This window comes from Pseudophryne corroboree, chromosome 1 (assembly GCF_028390025.1).
Source record: "Pseudophryne corroboree isolate aPseCor3 chromosome 1, aPseCor3.hap2, whole genome shotgun sequence".
In the NCBI taxonomy this organism is placed as follows: Eukaryota; Metazoa; Chordata; class Amphibia; order Anura; family Myobatrachidae; genus Pseudophryne; species Pseudophryne corroboree.
This window is the reverse complement of record NC_086444.1, coordinates 564390333-564401553: the sequence shown is the minus strand read 5'-3', so window position 1 is coordinate 564401553 and position 11221 is coordinate 564390333.

Here is an 11221-nt window from a genome sequence, read left to right as displayed (position 1 = left end):
TTGTATACCACCTACCCGTGGTTTTTTTTTCTTTCTTCTTTATACATACATACTACTACTACATCTCTTTATCAACCAGTCTATATTAGCAGCAGACACAGTACAGTACGGTAGTCCACGGCTGTAGCTACCTCTGTGTCGGCACTCGGCAGTCCATCCATAATTGTATACTAGTATCCATCCATCTCCATTGTTTACCTGAGGTGCCTTTTAGTTGTGCCTATTAAAATATGGAGAACAAAAATGTTGAGGTTCCAAAATTAGGGAAAGATCAAGATCCACTTCCACCTCGTGCTGAAGCTGCTGCCACTAGTCATGGCCGAGACGATGAAATGCCAGCAACGTCGTCTGCCAAGGCCGATGCCCAATGTCATAGTACAGAGCATGTCAAATCCAAAACACCAAATATCAGTAAAAAAAGGACTCCAAAACCTAAAATAAAATTGTCGGAGGAGAAGCGTAAACTTGCCAATATGCCATTTACCACACGGAGTGGCAAGGAACGGCTGAGGCCCTGGCCTATGTTCATGGCTAGTGGTTCAGCTTCACATGAGGATGGAGGCACTCAGCCTCTCGCTAGAAAAATGAAAAGACTCAAGCTGGCAAAAGCAGTAGCACCGCAAAGAACTGTGCGTTCTTCGAAATCCCAAATCCACAAGGAGAGTCCAATTGTGTCGGTTGCGATGCCTGACCTTCCCAACACTGGACGTGAAGAGCATGCGCCTTCCACCATTTGCACGCCCCCTGCAAGTGCTGGAAGGAGCACCCGCAGTCCAGTTCCTGATAGTCAGATTGAAGATGTCAGTGTTGAAGTACACCAGGATGAGGAGGATATGGGTGTTGCTGGCGCTGGGGAGGAAATTGACCAGGAGGATTCTGATGGTGAGGTGGTTTGTTTAAGTCAGGCACCCGGGGAGACACCTGTTGTCCGTGGGAGGAATAGGGCCGTTGACATGCCTGGTGAAAATACCAAAAAAATCAGCTCTTTGGTGTGGAAGTATTTCACCAGAAATGCGGACAACAGGTGTCAAGCCGTGTGTTCCCTTTGTCAAGCTGTAATAAGTAGGGGTAAGGACGTTAACCACCTCGGAACATCCTCCCTTATACGTCACCTGCAGCGCATTCATAATAAGTCAGTGACAAGTTCAAAAACTTGGGCCGACAGCGGAAGCAGTCCACTGACCAGTAAATCCCTTCCTCTTGTAACCAAGCTCACGCAAACCACCCCACCAACTCCCTCAGTGTCAATTTCCTCCTTCCCCAGGAATGCCAATAGTCCTGCAGGCCATGTCACTGGCAATTCTGACGAGTCCTCTCCTGCCTGGGATTCCTCCGATGCATCCTTGCGTGTAACGCCTACTGCTGCTGGCGCTGCTGTTGTTGCTGCTGGGAGTCGATGGTCATCCCAGAGGGGAAGTCGTAAGCCCACTTGTACTACTTCCAGTAAGCAATTGACTGTCCAACAGTCCTTTGCGAGGAAGATGAAATATCACAGCAGTCATCCTGTTGCAAAGCGGATAACTGAGTCCTTGACAACTATGTTGGTGTTAGACGTGCGTCCGGTATCCGCCGTTAGTTCACAGGGAACTAGACAATTTATTGAGGCAGTGTGCCCCCGTTACCAAATACCATCTAGGTTCCACTTCTGTAGGCAGGCGATACCGAGAATGTACACGGACGTCAGAAAAAGACTCACCAGTGTCCTAAAAAATGCAGTTGTACCCAATGTCCACTTAACCACGGACATGTGGACAAGTGGAGCAGGGCAGGGTCAGGACTATATGACTGTGACAGCCCACTGGGTAGATGTATGGACTCCCGCCGCAAGAACAGCAGCGGCGGCACCAGTAGCAGCATCTCGCAAACGCCAACTCTTTCCTAGGCAGGCTACGCTTTGTATCACCGCTTTCCAGAATACGCACACAGCTGAAAACCTCTTACGGCAACTGAGGAAGATCATCGCAGAATGGCTTACCCCAATTGGACTCTCCTGTGGATTTGTGGCATCGGACAATGCCAGCAATATTGTGTGTGCATTAAATATGGGCAAATTCCAGCACGTCCCATGTTTTGCACATACCTTGAATTTGGTGGTGCAGAATTTTTTTAAAAACGACAGGGGCGTGCAAGAGATGCTGTCGGTGGCCAGAAGAATTGCGGGACACTTTCGGCGTACAGGCACCACGTACAGAAGACTGGAGCACCACCAAAAACTACTGAACCTGCCCTGCCATCATCTGAAGCAAGAAGTGGTAACGAGGTGGAATTCAACCCTCTATATGCTTCAGAGGTTGGAGGAGCAGCAAAAGGCCATTCAAGCCTATACAATTGAGCACGATATAGGAGGTGAAATGCACCTGTCTCAAGTGCAGTGGAGAATGATTTCAACGTTGTGCAAGGTTCTGATGCCCTTTGAACTTGCCACACGTGAAGTCAGTTCAGACACTGCCAGCCTGAGTCAGGTCATTCCCCTCATCAGGCTTTTGCAGAAGAAGCTGGAGGCATTGAAGAAGGAGCTAAAAGGGAGCGATTCCGCTAGGCATGTGGGACTTGTGGATGCAGCCCTTAATTCGCTTAACAAGGATTCACGGGTGGTCAATCTGTTGAAATCAGAGCACTACATTTTGGCCACCGTGCTCGATCCTAGATTTAAAACCTACCTTGGATCTCTCTTTCCGGCAGACACAAGTCTGCTGGGGTGCAAAGACCTGCTGGTGACAAAATTGTCAAGTCAAGCGGAACGCGACCTGTCAACATCTCCTCCTTCACATTCTCCCGCAACTGGGGGTGCGAGGAAAAGGCTCAGAATTCCGAGCCCACCCGCTGGCGGTGATGCAGGGCAGTCTGGAGCGACTGCTGATGCTGACATCTGGTCCGGACTGAAGGACCTGACAACGATTACGGACATGTCGTCTACTGTCACTGCATATGATTCTCTCAACATTGAAAGAATGGTGGAGGATTATATGAGTGACCGCATCCAAGTAGGCACGTCACACAGTCCGTACTTATACTGGCAGGAAAAAGAGGCAATTTGGAGGCCCTTGCACAAACTGGCTTTATTCTACCTAAGTTTCCCTCCCACAAGTGTGTACTCCGAAAGAGTGTTTAGTGCCGCCGCTCACCTTGTCAGCAATCGGCGTACGAGGTTACATCCAGAAAATGTGGAGAAGATGATGTTCATTAAAATGAATTATAATCAATTCCTCCGCGGAGACATTGACCAGCAGCAATTGCCTCCACAAAGTACACAGGGAGCTGAGAAGGTGGATTCCAGTGGGGACGAATTGATAATCTGTGAGGAGGGGGATGTACACGGTGATATATCGGAGGATGATGATGAGGTGGACATCTTGCCTCTGTAGAGCCAGTTTGTGCAAGGAGAGATTAATTGCTTCTTTTTTGGTGGGGGTCCAAACCAACCCGTCATATCAGTCACAGTCGTGTGGCAGACCCTGTCACTGAAATGATGGGTTGGTTAAAGTGTGCATGTCCTGTTTATACAACATAAGGGTGGGTGGGAGGGCCCAAGGACAATTCCATCTTGCACCTCTTTTTTCTTTTATTTTTCTTTGCGTCATGTGCTGTTTGGGGAGGGTTTTTTGGAAGGGACATCCTGCGTGACACTGCAGTGCCACTCCTAGATGGGCCCGGTGTTTGTGTCGGCCACTAGGGTCGCTAATCTTACTCACACAGCTACCTCATTGCGCCTCTTTTTTTCTTTGCGTCATGTGCTGTTTGGGGAGGGTTTTTTGGAAGGGACATCCTGCGTGACACTGCAGTGCCACTCCTAGATGGGCCAGGTGTTTGTGTCGGGCACTTGGGTCGCTGAGCTTAGTCACACAGCTACCTCATTGCACCTCTTTTTTTCTTTGCGTCATGTGCTGTTTGGGGAGTGTTTTTTGGAAGGGCCATCCTGCGTGACACTGCAGTGCCACTCCTAGATGGGCCAGGTGTTTGTGTCGGCCACTAGGGTCGCTTAGCTTAGTCATCCAGTGACCTCGGTGCAAATTTTAGGACTAAAAATAATATTGTGAGGTGTGAGGTATTCAGAATAGACTGAAAATGAGTGGAAATTATGGTTTTTGAGGTTAATAATAATATGGGATCAAAATGACCCCCAAATTCTATGATTTAAGCTGTTTTTTAGGGTTTTTTGAAAAAAACACCCGAATCCAAAACACACCCGAATCCGACAAAAAAAATTCGGTGAGGTTTTGCCAAAACGCGGTCGAACCCAAAACACGGCCGCGGAACCGAACCCAAAACCAAAACACAAAACCCGAAAAATTTCAGGCGCTCATCTCTACATTTAAAGCCCCATATCATGCATGGGCCCCCATGTAACACTTTAGAGTTGAAAATATGGGTCAAGAGGAGGCTCTTCACCCCTCCCATGTATGCACCAATGCACCTCCTCTCCTACATACTGAGGTAGGTACACTTTTGACAGCAGGCATTGGGCCCGCTTCAGACCTGATCACTGTTGTGCGAATTCGCACATCGGTCGATTGTTGAATGACTGCGCATGATTATACATCGCAATGCGCACGCGTGAGCCCATACAGCGACAGAATGATGTGATAATTTCGATCGCTAGGCATACGCAAGGTAATTGACAGGAAGAGGACGTTTGTGGGTGGTAACTGTCATTTTCATTCGAGTGTCAGGAAAAACGCAGGCGTTCCCAAGCGTTTTTAGGGTGGGTGTGTGACGTCAGCTCCGGCCCCGATCAGCCTGATTCTATTGCACTGGAGGGGTAAGTCCTGGGCTACGCACAGACTGCACAGACTGGAAAAATCATTTGATGGTGAGTGAGTTGTTGCAGATGTCCTCTGCCTGGCAAAGTTTTTGCACGGTGTACACGTGCATTTGCACACTTGCACGGGGCAGGTTTTTGCTTTCCCTGCGCAGCGACTATCTAATCGCAGCCTCTGCAAATTTGCAGCACAGCGATCAGGTCTGAATTAGGCCCTTTGTTCTAGTTTTACAACAAACCTTATTATATTAATTTTGAAGAATTCCAGGTTTCTACTGTAATGACAAGGTAAGTTTCTGAAACCAACACACACATAGCAAAAGTTGTTACAAAGTGCAGGGGTAAACTATGAAATAGTAAGAAAAATGGTAAGGCGGATTCCCCGGTACTAACTTCTAGTTGCACAAAATGTATAGTTACCCTGATTCTAAGCTAGGAATGAAATGCATGTTTTACAGTACACTGAATGTGATTCTGCTATCAGAACTCTAACTAATTAAAGTAAGGACATTGGGACACAGACACATATACTAATGTATTTTTAAATTGAAAACAGCCTTGTACTTGTGTGACAACCCTTGTAAGTATTTACACTGTGCAACTAGTCACTTTTATGATTCAGTTAAATACATCTGTCAGAGTGGAAACATTTTGTAAAGTGAGTTATTTTATCAGTAAATGGGGTGCAGTGACGTGCCTTGCCTTTATGTGATAAATGCTTTTGAGGTGAGTTTGTATAATATAGGCTGTTATTCCAAATTATGTTGTGCTATCCAACAAATAGTAAATGTGCAATGGTGCTCATGGGAATTCTTTGCTTCTAAGACAGTTTGCACCCTTTACCTGTACATTTCAAATGGGTGGTCTTCAGTATGCCGACTGGCGGATCCCGGCGCACAGTATACCGGCGCCGGGATCCCGACAGCCGGCATACCGACACTTATTCTCCCTCGTGGGGGTCCACGACCCCCCTGGAGGGAGAATAAAATAGCGTGGCGTGCGTAGCGCGCCACCGTGCCCATAGCGTGGTGAGCGCAGCGAGCCCGCAAGGGGCTCATTTGCGCTCGCCACACTGTCGGTAAGCCGGCGGTCGGGGTCCCGGCGCCGGTATGCTGGTCGCCGGGAGCCCGACCGCTGGCAGATCGTAGTGAACCCATTTCAAATGCATATCCTTGCCATGATACTCCGATGTCAGTCCTGGTTTTGGGTCATGCCATGCCCACACATATTCTGTTACCTTCTGGTACATAGTAAGACTAGATCGCTGCAATGGCAGCGATCGCAGTCTGAAGCCCTATGGGGAGTACACCTGTGCAGTCGGCTAACTGCGTCTGTGCACCCCGGGAGGCCCAGTGAGATGCTGAAAGCATCTCATGGCTGCGATCGCCTCTGCCTGATTGACAGGCAGAGGCGGTCGCGGGGCGGGAGGGGGCGTGTCAACGGCATTAGAATGCCGTTGGTGGGTAGCGGTCCGGACAATGCAGACGTGTCCAGAACAATGCGGGGGTGGGCCGTGGCAGCTGCGTGACATTACATGCAGCCACTGCGAGCCGGGATGCAGCGGGCAGCTGCCTGCCAGCACAGCTACGCTGCGCAGGTAGGGAGCTACTCGGCAGGAGCAAAAGCATCGCCACCATGCGATGCTTTCGCACCCATGCATTGAGGGGGCCGGGGGGTGGATAGGGCCTGACATCCTGGTCAGACTCCGCATGTCAGAGTAACTGATTGTAGATGTGCTAACTTTAGCACATCTACGATCAGATCTGAATTACCCCCTATGTACTAGCGTATAACCTTGAATATACACTGCTCAAAAATCTCAACAAAATCACACAAAAATTATCAATGGAAATCAAATTTATTAACCCATGGAGGTCTGGATTTAGAGTCACACTCAAAATTAAAGTGGAAAAACACACTACAGGCTGATCCAACTTTGATGTAATGTCCTTAAAACAAGTCAAAATGAGGCTCAGTAGTGTGTGTGGCCTCCACGTCCCTATATGACCTCACTACAACGCCTGGGCATGCTCCTGATGAGGTGGCGGATGGTCTCCGGGCGGGCCAGTCCATAGCATCAATGCCTTCGTCTTGCAGGAACTGCTGACACACTCCAGCCACATGAGGTCTAGCATTGTCTTGCATTAGGAGGAACCCAGGGCCAACCGCACCAGCATATGGTCTCACAAGGGGTCTGAGGATCTCATCTCGGTACCTAATGGCAGTCAGGCTACCTCTGGCGAGCACATGGAGGGCTGTGTGGCCCCCCAAAGAAATGCCACCCCACACCATTAATGACCCACTGCCAAACCGGTCATGCTGGAGGATGTTGCAGGCAGCAGAACGTTCTCCTTGGCGTCTCCAGACTCTGTCACATGTGCTCAGTGAGAACCTGCTTTCATCTGTGAAGAGCACAGGGCGCCAGTGGCGAATTTGCCAATCTTGGTGTTCTCTGGCAAATGCCAAACGTCCTGCACGGTGTTGGGCTGTAAGCACAACCCCCACCTGTGGACGTCGGGCCCTCATACCACCCTCATGGAGTCTGTTTCTGATTGTTTGAGTAGACACATGCACATTTGTGGCTTGCTGGAGGTCATTTTGCAAGGCTCTGGCAGTGCTCCTCCCGTTCCTCCTTGCACAAAGGTGGAGATAGCGGTCCTGCTGCTGGGTTGTTGCCCTCCTACGGCCTCCTCCACGTCTCCTGATGTACTGGCCTGTCTCCTGGTAGCGCCTCCATGCTCTGTACACTACGCTGACAGACACAGCAAACCTTCTTGCCACAGTTCGCATTGATATGCCATCCTGGATGAGCTGCACTACCTGAGCCACTTGTGTGGGTTGTAGATTCCGTCTCATGCTACCACTAGAGTGAAAGCACCGCCAGCTTTCAAAAGTGACCAAAACATCAGCCAGAAAGCATAGGAGCTGAAAAGTGGTCTGTGGTCACCACCTGCAGAACAACTCCTTTATTGGGGGTGTCTTGCTAATTGCCTATAATTTCCACCTGTTGTCTATTCCATTTGCACAACAGCATGTGAAATTGATTGTCAATCAGTGTTGCTTCCTAAGTGGACAGTTTGATTTCACAGAAGTGTGATTGACTTGGAGTTACATTGTGTTGTTTAAGTGTTCCATTTATTTTTTTGAGAAGTATATTTTTAATTACTAATAATCTGTAGTCCACTGTATTACTTGATCCAGTATGTCCACAATCAAATCCTTTAGTTTCTGTCTTACATGCCTCCTTTTTGAATTTGTTTTATGATATTGTACAAATGAAAAAAATAAAAATAAATTAAAAACATCCGTAAAACTAAAAGTTGACAAATATATAGCCTACAATTTGATATTTAAACATAATCTGGTTATTCTTTCTGGTTGAACTTTTAAAAGTTATTCAGAGACTAAGGGCTCTATTTACTAAGCCTTGGAGCGAGATAAAGTGGACGGGGATAAAGTACCAGCCAATCATCTCCTAACTGTCATATTACAGGCTGTGTTTGGTAAATGACAGTAGCTGGTTGGCTGGTACATTATCTCCGTCCACTGTATCTCTCTCCAAGGCTTAGTAAATAGAGCCCTTTAACAGAGCATACAGTAACTGTGAGATAAAATATCTGTCAGATCATCAGGCATTTTATCTGACAGCCTGAACCTATCCGATATTGTGGCAATATATTGTGAGATAACTACCATTATATGGTCACACGATATCTGTGGTCCCCCCTTAGCCGGATTTGCCAATAATTTGCCGATCAGGCCTTTAATTATATTATGTATGCCCAGATTTAGGGGGAGGTATTTCAAATCTAAAGACAACAAGTGGAGACGTTGCCCATAGCAACCAATCCGATTCTTCCTATTATTTTATAGAATGTAGAAGATAAATGATAGCTAGAAGCTGATTAGTTGCTATGGGCATTTTTTTTTTCACTGGTCAGTTTAGATTTTGATATGCACATAGAAGAAGCATTGATATCAGAGCTGGAAAACCTTGGCAGCAGATGTGAATAATGGCTCCGCAAGAGAGGATGACCAGAGAACCGCTCATCCTACACTAGAGCATGTCTCTGAGTATCTCCTGCTGAAGTCTGCCGTGGATACCAGTTCTCTGTCTTGCCATATAATCAGTGACTGACAATTGTGACAGTGAATGGGGTGGTTTCCATTCCCTAAGAAACAGTCTTTCCTCCTAAACAGAGTCGCAGGTATACCTCCCAACTGTCCTCATGTTGGTAAAACAGTCCTCATTTGTGGGGACCGCTCTGCTTTTCAGTATTTGTCTTGATTACAGGACCGTTAAATGTGTACTAGTAATGGGTACGGAGTCGCGTGGGGTCGACAAGGTCTTTTTACTGGAAAGGGCCGGAGGTTGAGCACTTTGGATGCAGCCATACGCATATGATATGGCCATGCTTCCTTCTCATGCGCTCATATGATGGTACACACACCACATCTCAATTTGAAAGGTCTAGAGCGTATGAGGTATTCATTAGCATGTGTATCATTTATCTATCAAACGCAGTCATCATGTAGCATGAATATTTAGTATCATTTTATCAGCTTTAGGGGCAGCCAACGATACACATACATTTCTTTTCTACCTGGGAACAGTCCAAGGCTCTTTTGAACCATTTCATGGACCCACGTTAGACTGGTCCTCTCATTGATATCTAATAATTTTCTTTTATCTAGGATATAAGAAGATACGTTTGCAGTCCTAAACTGTGTAACTTCATGAGTAGGGAACAGTGTGTCCTGCTGATGGTGTGTACTGTGACGCTTGAGCACCTGGAGTTATTTATTATTGCAGAGTTTTGGCATGGGAATCACGTACAAGACAATTGATACCAACGTCAGCACTTGCAAACAGTAGTTCCTGCACAGTTAGTCTTCATTGTTTTAAAGTAATGTTAACAATATTTGGTTTTTGGTTGTCTTTTCTGGATATACATAGGTATGCGCAGGGGGGGTGCCTGGTGCGCACAGGCACCCCCTAATGTCTGGCACCCTGATCTCACATGCCTGATGCAGCAATCACCGAGAAAGCAGATTACTGTCCACTCTGCGCTGCACCCTGTCAGGACTGCATTACTGACCGGACGCCTGGATTAATCAAGGGTGCCACTGCCACTGGCTTTCAAATTCCCAGCTCCAACTCCACGTACAAAAACAGTGTGATGTGACGTGATTACGTCATGCTGCTCGCACGCCCACCCGTCACAACCGCCACATGCCCACCTCTCTCCTTCTATGCTATGCCAATGCCAGCCACTGGATGAGGAGCAGCATGCAGCCAGCGTTCCTCTTAGGAAGACAAGTTCAATACTGGCAGGCGGTCTGCAGCAGCATTGACACGTCACTCGTTTTTGCAGCAGCAGCAGTAACTAGTCTGCGACTGTCAGTGTCAGTTTAGTTACCGACTTGTAAGTAAGCTGCTGCAGCTTGCAGGGGAAAGAGAGGGGGAGCCAGACCAGGGCTGAGGAGGAGCAGTGTAATTGCAGTGAGTGCCATCAGGGGTGTTTGTTTGGTGCACACCACAACATCTGACAATGTATCTGCTTTATTAGGATTGGTACAAGGGTGGATATTTTATATGCGTTGACCATCAATAGATGTCAATAGATGGTGCTAGACACACCCAAAAGGCGGTGCTAGACACACCCCTCCGATGTTGCACCCCCAAACAAAATGTGCTGCGCACGCCAGTGTGGATATATATATATATATATATATATATATACACACACTAAAGCAAGTTGTGTTATGACTGATTTCTGCTGTAGCTATAGTCACTGTCTTATAGAACAATGGGGGTCATTCCGAGTTGATCGCTCGCTAGCTACTTTTAGCAGCCGTGCAAACGCATAGTCGCCGTCCAAGGGGGAGTGTGTTTTCACTTTTCAAGTGTGCGAATGCCTGTGCCGCCGAGCAGTTTCTGAGTAGCTCTGGACTTACTCAGCCCTTGTGATCACTTCAGTCTTTTTGGTCCCGGAATTGATGTCAGACACCCGACCTGCAAACGCCTGGACACACCTGCATTTTTCCAAACACTCCCTGAAAACGGACACCCATAAACGCCCTCTTCCTGTCAATCTCCTTGCGATCGGCTGTGCGAATGGATTCATCATTAAATCCATCGGCCAGCAACGATCCGCTTTGTACCCGTACGAAGCGCATGCGCATTGCGGTGCATACACATGAGCATTGCGGTGCATACACATGCGCAGTAGTAACCTGTTCGCTGCGCTGCGAAAAACGGCAGCGAGCGATCAACTCGGAATGACCCCCAATGGGGTAATTCGGAGTTGATCGCAGCAGCAAATTTATAAGCAGTTGGGCAAAACTATATGCACTGCAGGTGGGCAGATATAATATGTGCAGAGAGAGTTAGATGTCATTGGGTTATTTTGTCTCTGTGCAGGGTAAATACTGGCTGCTTTATTTTTATACTGCAATTTA